Source organism: Bicyclus anynana, chromosome 20, assembly GCF_947172395.1.
Source record: "Bicyclus anynana chromosome 20, ilBicAnyn1.1, whole genome shotgun sequence".
Taxonomy (NCBI): Eukaryota; Metazoa; Arthropoda; class Insecta; order Lepidoptera; family Nymphalidae; genus Bicyclus; species Bicyclus anynana.
Genome location: NC_069102.1, coordinates 5,609,305 through 5,623,203, shown reverse-complemented (window position 1 = coordinate 5,623,203; position 13,899 = coordinate 5,609,305). Strand labels below are relative to the sequence as shown.

The following is a 13,899-nucleotide window of genomic DNA, read 5'->3' as shown; positions in this document are numbered from 1 at the left end:
TAATTTAAACAGATATTTATAAACTCTGTCGATTAATTAATTAATTTAAACAGATTTTTAAAAATATTTATTTTAAAACCACTCCGTCCCCAAAAGCTGAACTGTGAAAATATTAAAAACAATATAATAGCACAATATTTTAGTAACAAGTAATTGTATATAATAAATTAAACAATAGAAAGAATAACAGTTTCAAGTTGAAATGTCTTTATTATCAAATAAATATGTTATGCACTTAATCAATTACTAAGTAAACATCAGCACCTTAAATATAATCTACATATATTCATTTTGCTTCTAAAACTAAATTTTATCTTTAAAGTAAAATGAAAACCAAAATAAAAATATATCTATGCATCAATTGGGTATTTGACTTCACTGAGATATTTGGGAAAATCAAGTCAATTATAACTTAACCAATTCATACATAAAAATATAGATTGTCGGGATATTTGTACATATGATAAACTATGCAAACGTCACGCAGTTTCACCAGCGTAGTTCTCGTTCCCGTGGGAATACAGAGATAACAATTATGGCCTAATCCATGATTATAATGCTGTAAGAAATTTTTAAATCAGCAAAGTAGTTTCAGAGCCTATTCAATGCAAACAAACAAATAATCAAATTCTTCCTCTTTCTAATTAGTATAAATTTCATAAACAATAAAATTATTAGAATTTGGCTAATGAAAGTAGAAACTGAAATCACCCACCAAATTTTAAAAAATCGGAGTAAATTCTCAAAATTATAGTGCAAATATTGGAGTAACTGAGTTTAACATTTATAGTGTAGGTAATAATGTATTCACAAAGAAAAACTAATTTAAATAAATTATGAAAACGCATGTGATTTTTAAATTTGGCGGGCAATTTCAGTCTCTACTTTCATTAGCCAAACTTTACAACCTAATGCGATAACATAATATTACTTTTAGGCGAATCAATAGAGCATTTACCCTCTACCTCCTCAAACAGCTCTGATTTTGATGATTTTTTTTGTTCAGTTTGTTTCTTCATATTGAGTGAGGATGGAACGATTTATACTATTTAACAATAGTTATGCTTTTTATATAATAAATAATTAAAAAATAGACACTACCGACTTCAAAAACACAAAGTTATGCAGTAAACTAATAAGCTGAAGAAAACATTATAATATTTTCTATCTACTGATTACTTTGAAGCCGGTGCCAATTGTACAATTAATGGGTAGGCAATCAATCGTACCGTTTTTTTCCACCTTAAGGATTCGAATTGTTTTCCGAAATTTATATGGGACCTACTTCGAAATAAACCCTTTACAAAAAGTAAAGAATTTTCAAAATCGGTCCACTCAGTAAAAAGTTACGCATAGTTTAACATTACAATAAATGGGAAAACAATTAATCATCTTCTATTTTCCTACTATTAGGTTTGAAATTGTTTTTTCCAACATTTTATGAGACTTTTAGGAATATAGCCTTTCTATCAAAAAAAGAATAATCAAAATCGAACCACCCAATAAAAAGTTATGCTTGGTTTTACATTAAAATGAATAAGAAAACAATCAATCGCACATTTAGGATTGAAATTGTTTTTTAAAATTTATATGGGAGCTTTACAATCAAAATACCTTTACAATCTATAAAGAATTTACGAAATCGGACCACTTCGTAATAAGTTACGCATAGTTTTACAATACAATTAATGGGAAAATAACCAGTCATCTTCGTTTTTTTAAAATTTATAATGATTTGGGACCATTGTCGGAATATACCCTTTCTATTTAAAACAAAGTTATTTAAATCGGAATTCGAAGACATGCTTGGTTTTAAACTAAAACAATCAAGAATGATCAATTAAAAGAATTATCAAAATCGGACTACTCATGTTAACAGTTATGCTTGGTTTTACATTACGAAAACAGGGGATGATTGATTGTTTAACCATTAATTTTAGTATACAACCGATCGGTTGTCTACTAAAAATTAATGGTTAAATAGGTCGGACCGGTCCGATTTTGATAATACTTTTTTATTATAAAGGGTTCATTCCGATGATAGTCTTTTAAACATATGAAAAAGCAATTCGAATATAGCTATAGCTAGTAAACAATAGATAACTAATTGTCGGCCCATTAATTGGACCATTGGCACCGCCTTCAAAGTGATCAATAGATAGAAAATATTATAATATTTTCTTTCGTTTGTTAGTTTTCTGCATAAGTTTGTATTTTTGAAGTCGGTTGTATTTAAAAAAAATATATATATGTATAAATAGCATAGATATTTTTTAACAATTTAAATAATTTCGTCCACCAAAACATTTATGATTTTAAATAACATAAAAAACATGACTTTAAAAAAAATCATCAAAGTCGGAGCTGTTTCTGAGGACTTCCAGCATATGCTTGTTTTATTTATTATTTGATTCCATTATTTCTTTCATAAAAACGTGACATTTTTCATTATGAGAAGTACAGACATAAAGAGACGAATTTTAGTATTCCAAAGAATCATAGTGCAGGTGCCTGGTCCATTGATTATATTTGTTACATCAATTGTTGTGACCTGTAATAGAAAATTTCATTTAACATGACTTTTTAAAATGCACTGAAAATAAATATTTACATAATTATATATAATAAGAATTCCTATTCTCATCAGGGACATTTTTAGTCTATTTTCTGCTCCATTTACAAAAAATCATTTTAGGAAGCTCAGCTGTAACCTTGAAAAGTATAGAAATATGGATATTTTGTTACATTATTTACAAGCGGACGCCCGCTACTTCGTCTATGTGGAATTCAGTTTTTCACAAATTTGCACACAAACTTAAAGAGAAATTATAATGTGTTTATTTCAGTTTTTAAAAACAAAACTGTAAGTGTATCTAGGAAACATGTAGTTCATTGTTATTAAGCAGGTCAAAACTACCTTGTTCGTTCAGTAGCTAGTCCATGTGTTTTGGATCACGAGATCCTGGTTCTGTCTTTAAGAGATACTGAGTTTTTGCTTCTGCTAACAAATTCTTAGTCTGGAGTTGGGAAGTTGGTGGTGTCACACCCCGTGCCTCAGAGAGCATGTTAAGCCGTCGAACCCGGTCATTATCATTAACATTTCTGATAGTGATCATTAATCAATCTAATAATATCAACCTAAGCCGAATGAATAAAGCAAGTTACCTTGTGCTATTTTGCAAAAATGCCAGCAGCAACGTGGCTGCAGTAGTGTGGCTCGGGACGGGTACAGCTAGATCTTCATCTTTCATTTCTATCTCATGTTATTTAACAATATATCTTCATTTTACAGCACCTGCAAAAATAAATCAGAAGTTATACATTTTACATAATTATTATTGCATGCACTGCACCTGCAAAAATAAATAAGAAGTATACATTTATGGGTTGTAAGAGGGAGGCTAGTACCAGTCAGCCTCTCCAACTGCCAACATCACCTGCACGTGGTGCACCCTGCAGATTGACCGACGAGGCTCTGGCGACCGACCAATGGCGGTTTAACCATTCTGATTCAGCTAGACTTCACAAGTACCACAGACCGGAGTCAGGCAGCAGCGATACCAGTGCGAGAAGTCTAGGCCTGCGAATGACCAACCCGCATGCCCAGCGTGGTCATTTATGGGCATTACCTTGCAATGTATAGTACAACACAACAAGATCCATGCAAGAGGCCTATGTCCAGCAGTGGACGTCTATCGGCTGATAAGGTATACATTTTACATAATTATTATTGTTACCAGTTAATAGGATATTTCGTGATCTAAACCAGACATTTTCTTTTAGCATAGTACTTGTAGAGCTTACTGTCCCGTGGGAGACTAACATTCCAAAGGACCACAGTATAAAACTGAATAAATATTATGACCAACAAATGAACTAACTAAAATGGCTATATGGTTAGTCTGTACGCCGTAGAGAGGTGCGAGAGGATTACCAGCAAAATCTCTCTATAATTTGCTTAGAGACCTTGGTCTCTCTAGAAGTGCAGATTTGGGTTACCAAATTTGGCAGACCTTACTATGCAGGGAGAACAACACGAGCAGAGAAGGGGAGTGTTAATCAATTGTCAAGGAATTCTTTAACCTTACCATTTGATCACAAGTCCAAGCTCTGCTCAGCGTTTTTCTCTCTGCCACGTGATGGACACCCACATGGTGAATCCATGAATTGGTAAGATATTCGTCTCAAAAAAAATCATGTTGTACACTAAAATAATTTAGTTGAGTAGGGTGAGGCAAGCAACAATGGCCGCGTGAAATACAGTTTTTCACAAATCGCCCTTGATTTTTTCAGGAATAAAAGTTAATTTTAGTGAAATTTATCAATAGTTTTTTCAAGTGATTATAGTTATATACACAATACTAAAATGCAAACAAGGTCTTTTAAATTTTTCGTCTGTCTGTGTTTCTGTTTCTCTGGGATAATCTTTGGAACGGCTGAACCGATTTTAATTGGACTTTCATTGGAAGATAGAGGAAGTTATTGAGCAATATTTAGGCTACTTTTTATCCCAGAAACATGGTTCCCGCTGGATGTTCAAAAACTGAACATCACACGGTTGAAATCGCGGGCGTCAGCTAGTATTATAATATTGGTTAGCCAATGTGGTTTTGGATAACGAGGTCGTGGCTTCGAATCCTGGGTCAGGCTATCAGATACTGAGTTTTTCTTTCTTCTAAGAAATTTACAGTTCTCAGCCTGGAGTTGGTAAATTGTTTGTATTACACTCCCGTGCCTCGTCCAGGTCATTATCATTAACATCTGATAGTGATCCATAATGAATTTCACTTTATCACCCTTAGCTTACCAACCTTTATTGTAGCAGTGTGGTGGGTCTAAGCTCCATAACCCCTTTTCTATAAGGTCTGGCTCTGTAGTGTCGTTAAAATAGGCTGATAATGATGATGAAGCAGGTTACCTTGTGCTATATTGCAAACATGCCAGTAGCAACTGTGTGGCTCAGCACTGGCACAGCTAGACCTTCATCTTCTATTTTGCTACACCTGAAAAATTAAACATAAAGAATAAATTTTATGTATTTTCACCAGTTAAAAAACAAATAAAAACTAAAAAAAAATTATTAAGTGGAAAAAGTGAAGAATAGATTATTAAAATAAAAACATAGAAGTAGGTTAAAAATAATTCAGTTAAATTCTCATCTTGGAGTTTGGAAGCCATCAATCCCGATTATTATCATTAGCATCAGATAGTGGTTGTTAATTGATTGAACATTATCACCCTAAGCCCACCAACAGCATTGGAGCAGTGTGGTGGGTCTCAGCTCCATAATCACTTTTCTATAAGGCCTGGCCCTGTAATGCTGTTAAAATAGGTTGATAATAACGATGAAGCAGGTTACCTTGTGCTAGTTTGCAAGCATGCCAGCAGCAACTGTGTGGCTCAGCACTGACTGGCACAGCTAGACCTTCATCTTCTATTTTGCTACACCTGAAAAATTAAACATAAAGAATAAATTTTATGTATTTTCACCAGTTAAAAACAAATGAAAACTAAAGTAATTTTATTAAGTGAAAAATGTGAAGAATAGATTATGAAAAAAAAACATAGACTCGAATTGAGAACCTCCTTTTTTTTGAAGTAGGTTAAAAATGTGAAAAAAATTCAGTTAAATTCTCATCTTGGAGTTGGGAAGCCTTTAATCCCGATTATTATCATTAGCATCAGATAGTGGTTATTAATTAATTGAACATTATCACCCTAAGCCCACCAACAGCATTGGAGCAGTGTGGTGGGTCTCAGCTCCATAATCACTTTTCTATAAGGCCTGGCCCTGTAATGCCGTTAAAATAGGCTGATAATGATGATGAAGCAGGTTACCTTGTGCTATTTTGCAAACATGCCAGTAGCAACTGTGTGGCTCAGCACTGGCACAGCTAGACCTTCATCTTCTATTTTGCTACACCTGAAAAATTAAACATAAAGAATAAAATTTATGTATTTTCAACAGTTAAAAAACAAATAAAAACTAAATGAATTTTATTAAGTGAAAAATGTGAAGAATAGATTATGAAAAAAAAACATGGACTCGAATTGAGAACCTCCTTCTTTTTTTAAAATCGGTTAAAAATGAAAAAAAAATTCAGTCAAATTCTCATCTTGGAGTTGGGAAGCCGATAGCAAAATTTCACATATTTTCACCAGGTTAAAATCAAACAAAAACTAAAATAATTTTATTAATTGAAAAATGTGAAGAATAGATTATGAAAAATGTAAAAAAAAATCAGTTTAATTCTCATCTTGGAGTTGGGAAGCCTTTAATTCTGATTATTATCATTAGCATCAGATAGTGGTTATTAATTAATTGAACATTATCACCCTAAGCCCTCCAACGGCATTGGAGCAGTGTGGTGGGTCTCAGCTCCATAATCACTTTTCTATAAGGCCTGGCCCTGTAATGCCGTTAAAATAGGCTGATAATGATGATGAAGCAGGTTACCTTGTGCTATTTTGCAAACATGCCAGTAGCAACTGTGTGGTTCAGCACTGGCACAGCTAGACCTTCATCTTCTATTTTGCTACACCTGAAAAATTAAACATAAAGAATAAAATTTATATATTTTCACCAGTTAAAAAACAAATAAAAACTAAAAAAAAATTATTAAGTGGAAAAACTGAAGAATAGATTATGAAAATAAAAACATAGAAGTCGGTTAAAAATAATTCAGTTAAATTCTCATCTTGGAGTTTGGAAGCCATCAATCCCGATTATTATCATTAGCATCAGATAGTGGTTGTTAATTAATTGAACATTATCACCCTAAGCCCACCAACAGCATTGGAGCAGTGTGGTGGGTCTCAGCTCCATAATCACTTTTCTATAAGGCCTGGCCCTGTAATGCTGTTAAAATAGGCTGATAATGATGATGAAGCAGGTTACCTTGTGCTATTTTGCAAACATGCCAGTAGCAACTGTGTGGCTCAGCACTGGCACAGCTAGACCTTCATCTTCTATTTTGCTACACCTGAAAATTTAAACATAAAGAATAAATTTTATATATTTTCACCAGTTAAAAAACAAATAAAAACTAAAAGAATTTTATTAAGTGGAAAAAGTGAATAGATTATGAAAATAAAAACATAGAAGTCGGTTAAAAATAATTCAGTCAAATTCTCATCTTGGAGTTGGGAAGCCGATAGCAAAATTTCACATATTTTCACCAGGTTAAAAACAAACAAAAACTAAAAGAATTTTATTAAGTGAAAAATGTGAAGAATAGATTATGAAAAATGTAAAAAAATTCAGTTGAATTCTCATCCTGAAGGTGGGAAACCTTTAATCCCGATTATTAACATTAGCATCAGATAGTGGTAATTAATTAATTGAACATTATCACCCTAAGCCCACCAACAGCATTGGAGCAGTGTGGTGGGTCTCAGCTCCATACCTCCTCTACTATATGGAGACAATGATGAATGATGGATGTGTAGGATTAAAATAGCTTCTATGAAACATAACCTATTTTAACATACCTATTGCCTGGTTTCCATCTGTTTATCTGTTTATTCTATTGTCTTCTTTTAAATTATCTTCTTGAAATTTCTTAGTCTGGCTTGCAAGTAATGCTAAATTTGGGCTCATTTTTTGTGAGTTTGTTGGTACTGAACTTCTGCGAACATTGTTTATTTTTCAAAGCTTTTATTGCTTTTTGAGACATTGTGTAAATATTTTTTATATTAAAAACCGTCGTCATGCGGGTAAAAATCATGTGAAGAAGCAGGATTGCTGAAAGCATTAGGTATATATTTGAATTTTAATACATAATAAACTCTTATTTATCTCTCTCTCTCTCTCTCTCTCTCTCTCTAACTGCTTTATTGGTTCAGTGTAACTATCAGGAAATTCTGAGTTTGAGTCCTGGGTTGGTCTATGAAATATTGAGCATTTCCTTCTTTCAAGAAACTCGCAATAAAAATCTATACCAATATGTATCCAACCCATTTTAAAATTAAATGTCTTAAATGGTGAAGCATAACATTGTGAAGAAACCTGCATAACTGAGAATTTTCTTAATTGTCTAGGTGTGTGAAGTCTGCCAATCCGCATTGGGCCAGCATGAAGGACTAAGGCCTAACCCCTCTCGTCCTGAGAAGTGACTCGTGCTCAACAATGAGCCGAAAATGGGTTGTTAAACTATATCTATACTAATATTATAAAGAGGTAAAGTTTGTAAGTTTTTCACATTTTTTAAATGGGGTAATCTTCGGAACTTCTGGTCCGATTTCAAAAATTCTTTCACCAGTAGAATGCTACATTATCGGGGAGTGCTATAGGCTATATTTTATATTAGCATGATATATATTCGCCGAGTTAACACAGTTTTTGTCATACAGGTCGGACCGAAAATCCTCTTAAGCAGACTTATTCGCATGCGCTGCCTTAACCATTGTGTAAAATTGAAATAAATGTATGGAGGCTTTATGTATCTTTAAAAGTTTTACAAAAAAGTTCGCGACATCATATATCTATCTTCTATATATTAGCAGATATAGTACCTTTTGTGTTTTAAAAATTATAAATTTTATATACTTAGGTTTGTGTCATTATTTATGCTACTTAACTTAAATCCTTATCAAAATAAATTATTTAATAATCACAAGGATATTATGGAGATAAGATTTGCCCTTTATAGTATGTTAATTAGTTAAATAGTTTCGGAGATAATACAAAATTTCTCAAAGACGCAGAAATTCCGCTACATGACGCCCCGCGCTTTCAATTACGTGGTTCCCGTTCCTGTGCGAATATGGGAATCAAACATAGCCTATGACACTCGCAAATAACGTAGCTTTCTATTGGTAAAACCATCTTTCAAATCGGTCTAGTAGATCCAAAGATTATAATTTTAGCATAGAAGTCTCTATTTTCCTTTGTCATCGCACCACGCTCATAGGGCTGGACCGATTTTGCTAACGGTAGGGGTAAGGTAGGGAAGGTATGGGGTAGGGGTAGGGTGGGGTAGGGGAGTGTATGCCTAGGTTAGGGGTAGGGTAAGGGTAGGGCCTACCCCTATCCTAGGGGTAGGGAAAGGGAAGATTACGGGTAGGGTAGGGTACGGGTAGGGTAGGGGTAGGATACAGTTAGGGTACGGGTAGGGTAGGAGTAGGGTAGAGGTAGGAGATCGATACTGAAGCCTATTTTCTATTTTTTGTCTGTCTGTTTGCCTTTTTTTTGACCGGGCATCACGCTGAAACTACAGAATGAATTCAAATGATACTTAAGACGATTTGAGACCATAATACGTAGAAGGATAATAAGATACTTTTTGTCGTGACAACAAAATCAGAATTGGGTGAAGTAGGGGTAGAAAGTTTGTACGGAAAGTCCTTAATTTTTTTAGGTACAAGGTATAAGTTATAAAACTTGCAAAATAGAATGTGAAATAGGGGTTGAAAGTTGACATCGATTTTTACGCGGACGAAGTCGCGGGCGTCCGCTAGTATGTATTATAAAGAGGTAAAAATAGTGGTGTTCTAGCAGGTAAACTCTGGATCTACTGAACCAATTTTGAAAATTCTTTTACCACTAGAAAGCCACGTTATTTCTGAGTATCATAGGCTATATTTTATCCGCGTATTCTCAAACTGCAGAAAGTTGGTTAATATTTATATTAACACATTACACACATCACTAACTAGTCTCAAAGTAAGCTTAGCTTGTGTTATGGGTAGTAAAAGCTCAACTGAATGAGGAATGTTCATAAATAAATTATATATACTTTATAAACTCCAAGCCCACCAACCGATACTGATGAATGAAGGATTAGTAGGATTAAGTAGCATCTACAGGGTGCTCGGGAGTATTTCCCATAACTCTAGGGTAGCTCCAAGTTCTATAAGGAAAATTAATTTAAAATGTCTAAGGAACATGTGTATTAAAAAACTTTAATAAAAACAAGTCAACCGACTTCAAAAACATACTTACTAAACTAAAAAACGAAAAATAATGTTATACTAAGTTCATATCATATTATGTTCTAACTGATGATCAGTTTGAAGGTGGTGCTAGCCCAATGATGTATTAATTCAAGCCATGTAAGAATATCATAAATATTTAGGTTTTTAAGACAGTGTTCTTTCATGTAGTTCTTTCAGTAACAGCTTAAATTAAAACAACACCGGTGTAGCACAGCCTTCAAACTGATCATCAGTTAGAACATAATATGATATGAACTTAGTATAACATTATTTTTCGCTTTTTAGTTTAGCCAGTATGTTTTATGTTTTTGAAGTTGGTTGAATTTCTTTTATTAAAATTTTTTATTTTTCCATTTTTAGTGAAATCATCCTAGATATTGATCTAGCGCCAAAGGTATGTTGCTATGAGTCGTGATAAAACATTGTATTTGATTGCGTCTGACTTAGAATCAAACTAATTACTACTGTGAACCATCGAGGAGTTCCCTTAACTGTCTTCATTACCAGACCCCTCATATAGTCACAACCCATCTAGGTGGAAAGTTCTCATCAATACAAATTTATCAACACATGGTAGCTACTGTGAACCGTTGAGGAGTTCTCTTAACTGTCCTTCGTCTTCATCACCAGACGCCTAATACAGTCACAACCCATCTAGGTGGAACGTTCTCCTCAATATAAACTAGTAGCTAAGGTAGCTATAAGTGGACTTGTCAACACCTTGAATTTATGAGAAATAGGCCCGAGTACCCTGTATAAAATGTAACTTAACTATGCCTAGTTTGTTTCAGCTGATGCTATATTTATGAACAGCACCAATACATATAAATAAAATTTAAGTGTATGTCTGTGATTTCAAAATAACTGTGTTTTCTCAAGTGCCTATATACAATACTGACATACAGCCATACTTCTTTAAAATGTTCATCTGTCTGTTTGTTTGAGCTAATCTCTGGAACAGCAGGGTCATTTTAATGGGACTTTTACTGGAAGATAGAGAAGATTATTGAGCAACATATAGGCTACTTATTATTTGGGCCATTACTTGTTATTTAACATGGGCATACACTCACAACCACATAGACACTGAAATACATCCATGCTCATCACACTAATATGATGAGTTTGATTGCCAAAACTGGCAATGGCATGTAGATGCAAAGAGCAATGATGCTATCACTGGAGAGCTGTTGCTGGTGTTATATCCCTATATCTCAGAGAGTATGATATGCTATATATCCCAGTCATTATCATTAACACCTGATAGTGATCCTTTTATAATTTAACTTTATTACCCCAAGCCTATCAACCCACATTGGAGCAGTGTGCATTTTACAGTAGGTGTTTAACTTAACTTCTTATTCTCTCTCTCTCTTCTTCATACAGGCAAAACATCTCATCTTTTTTAAAAATGTAGATGACAAACCATTCATAGTTCAATGTAAAATTTATTCTAAAAGTCCAATAGTCTAATCATTGATTATCTGGACATTACTGAAATAAAGAGAGTGAGTAAATTTAATTAAAAATACATAAACATACTACGCAAGAAGAGACAGATGAATATCTTAGCATTCCGTGCAGGTGCCAGGTCCATCGCCTGGTAGAGAGAAATACTCCGAGCAGAGTCCTGGAGTTGTGACTACAGGATGTAGGGTTAAGGAATTCCTTGACAATTGATTAAACTCCCCTACTTGTGTTGTTCTCCCTGCTTAGCCAAATTTGGTAAGATCCTACTAAGAGCAGCTTTGGATACTTATTCTTCTTTCTCTCTTTCTTCTACATAGAAGTTGCTGCCGTCCTAAAGATGCCAAGGTCTTTAAACAAGTTATAGAAAGATTTTGTTGGTAATCCTCTTGCACCTACTTCTACAGCAGACAGACTAACCACATAGCCATTTTTACTTAGTTCATTTGTTATTATTATTTATTACAAAACCTTGACAAGAACCAGGTGAGAAATATAACTAAAATGTCCGGAGGCAATCTGATGATAGAACAGTAACACAGATGAGGGAATTCCTCAACTGTTCACAGAAGCTACATTGTCAAAAAGAAAAAAAAAGTAAAATGTGCAAAGCTTAGGTCTTATAGCTAAAAGCTATTTCTTTCAAACAACCTTCAATGAAAAATGTAGCTTATTATTGGCAAAAACTTTTATAAATCAAGGCAAGAAAAATATTGCCAAAATGGCCTCCGTAGCACAGTGGATTAACTACGCAGAAGTCCTGGATTCTATCCCCGGCTGGGCCGATTGAAGTTTTCTTTCTGGTCTATGTCTGGCTGGCTAGTTAATACCCTACTGGCAAGTGATTTAGTGTTCCGGTGAGATATTATGTAGAAACAGAAATGTGTGTGGATTTTCATCCGTTGCCTAACTAGTTATCTCGCTTCCATCTTAGATTGCATCATCACTTATCATCTTATTCTATAATTATGTCAAAGAACAGATTTTCGTACAAAGTAAACTAACATACTCTTCATTAGTCTGCCTAGTGCCTAACATAATTATAAAAACTTGTAATTGTAGTTTCAAATTAACAAATTGTTCTGGTTCATCATTACATAATTATAAACTACTTATTATAGATTCAAAAATAAAACTCAAATTTTACTTTACCTGCCTTTAGTACATATACCTGTGGTTTAATATTGAACAGTGGTATAGTAAAAAATTTACTTCTGGTAACAGATACTTTCAAATTAGTTCATGGAATTTGCTTTTCTCAGATGTTTATTTTCATTACCATTTCATAATTAACCTTATGTTGCTCCAGATTAAGCTACCTGTGATAACCAAATGAAAATCTGTTCAGTAGATCCAGAGAAGTAAACATTCAGACAGCTGCAGGTCAGACAGTTATTTGGGGTGCATTGCATCTACAAACATCACCATAATGTGTAAACCCAGCATAATTGTATAATTGAGCACGAGTTTCATAAGAATTAGTAGGATTTTAATAATTCCCATATCTTGAGAAGACTACTAAGAAACCTAACTAACTAACTAATGTAATCATTATCTGATCAATAGCTATTATTAAAGTATTTTATTATTAGCTAAAACTAAAGTAGGTACATACCGGAGACTAAATTTGTAGAATCAAGTTTCGGTAATCTCTGTAGGGTCTTCTCTGGATCATCGGCAGGCGAAGAACCACACTCAAAGCATTTTCTTTTGTTCTTCTTCATAGTTATAGAGACACTTGAACTAACAAAGTCTTATTTTTAACATAATGAAAAACCACAACACTCAGATGAAACGTAAAAGACTTATAGATCTTCTCAACATCAAGAATGGCGAGGATATTACACAGCAGGTTGCTTAAATCCAATCCATGAAGAGGTCTTCATAAATATTAACAGGCCGTGGCAAACATTTATTTTATTATTCGTGAATTTGTGTTTTAAGATATTTGGTGAAATGACGCCATTTTCATTTTATAACATTTTTATTTTTTATTAAGTAATTGGGGTTGCCACACTTCGTTTAGAAAATCTTACCCATGCGTTACTAAAAGAATATTCAACGAGAGTGTCTCTCTATATTTTTATAGAAGAAAAGTATTTATTCAGTTATTAAAGTCATATTTAAATCTAAAAATGTATTAGATTTATCAAAATATTATGTCAGGCGTGAGCTACTAATGATAATAATATTGCTACAACTACCAGACGGTAGAACCGTATGGATGATGACACCACAGGTCTAGCCCCCGTAGGTATAACCAAACTTTGTTCGAGAGTTGACCCGGCCTGGACATGACTATGAGAGTAAATCTGTGACACAGATTCTGTGTGACAGTAACTTTACCTACATTTTTTTTCTAAACTGCTCGACCTCGAGTGAGGCTTGAGGCAGCAAGGAACGATATATTAACTTATTAAAAAAAGTGATTTTTAGAAGTAGAAGTCAATGTAAATGGAACTAATACACTTGATGTCTGGCAGCACCGCAATTACT

The 13,899-nt window shown here is 33.7% G+C and overlaps 1 long non-coding RNA gene across 3 annotated transcripts; it reads right to left on the bottom strand.

Moving 5' to 3' along the window:
• Positions 1-190: 190 nt before the first annotated feature.
• LOC128199232 (uncharacterized) lies at positions 191-13,454 on the bottom strand. Of its 3 annotated transcripts, XR_008251891.1 has the most exons (9): positions 13,019-13,454; positions 12,556-12,722; positions 7,492-7,628; positions 6,899-6,983; positions 5,839-5,923; positions 5,360-5,448; positions 4,919-5,003; positions 3,166-3,295; positions 191-2,551 (listed from the first exon to the last, which is right to left on the bottom strand). It is a non-coding gene; the product is annotated as an uncharacterized LOC128199232 (long non-coding RNA). The 3 variants fall into 3 exon arrangements; XR_008251892.1 differs by lacking the exon at positions 5,360-5,448 and having other exon boundaries at positions 13,019-13,453; XR_008251893.1 differs by lacking the exons at positions 191-2,551; positions 3,166-3,295; positions 4,919-5,003; positions 5,360-5,448; positions 5,839-5,923 and adding an exon at positions 6,403-6,542 and having other exon boundaries at positions 13,019-13,448.
• Positions 13,455-13,899: the final 445 nt, after the last annotated feature.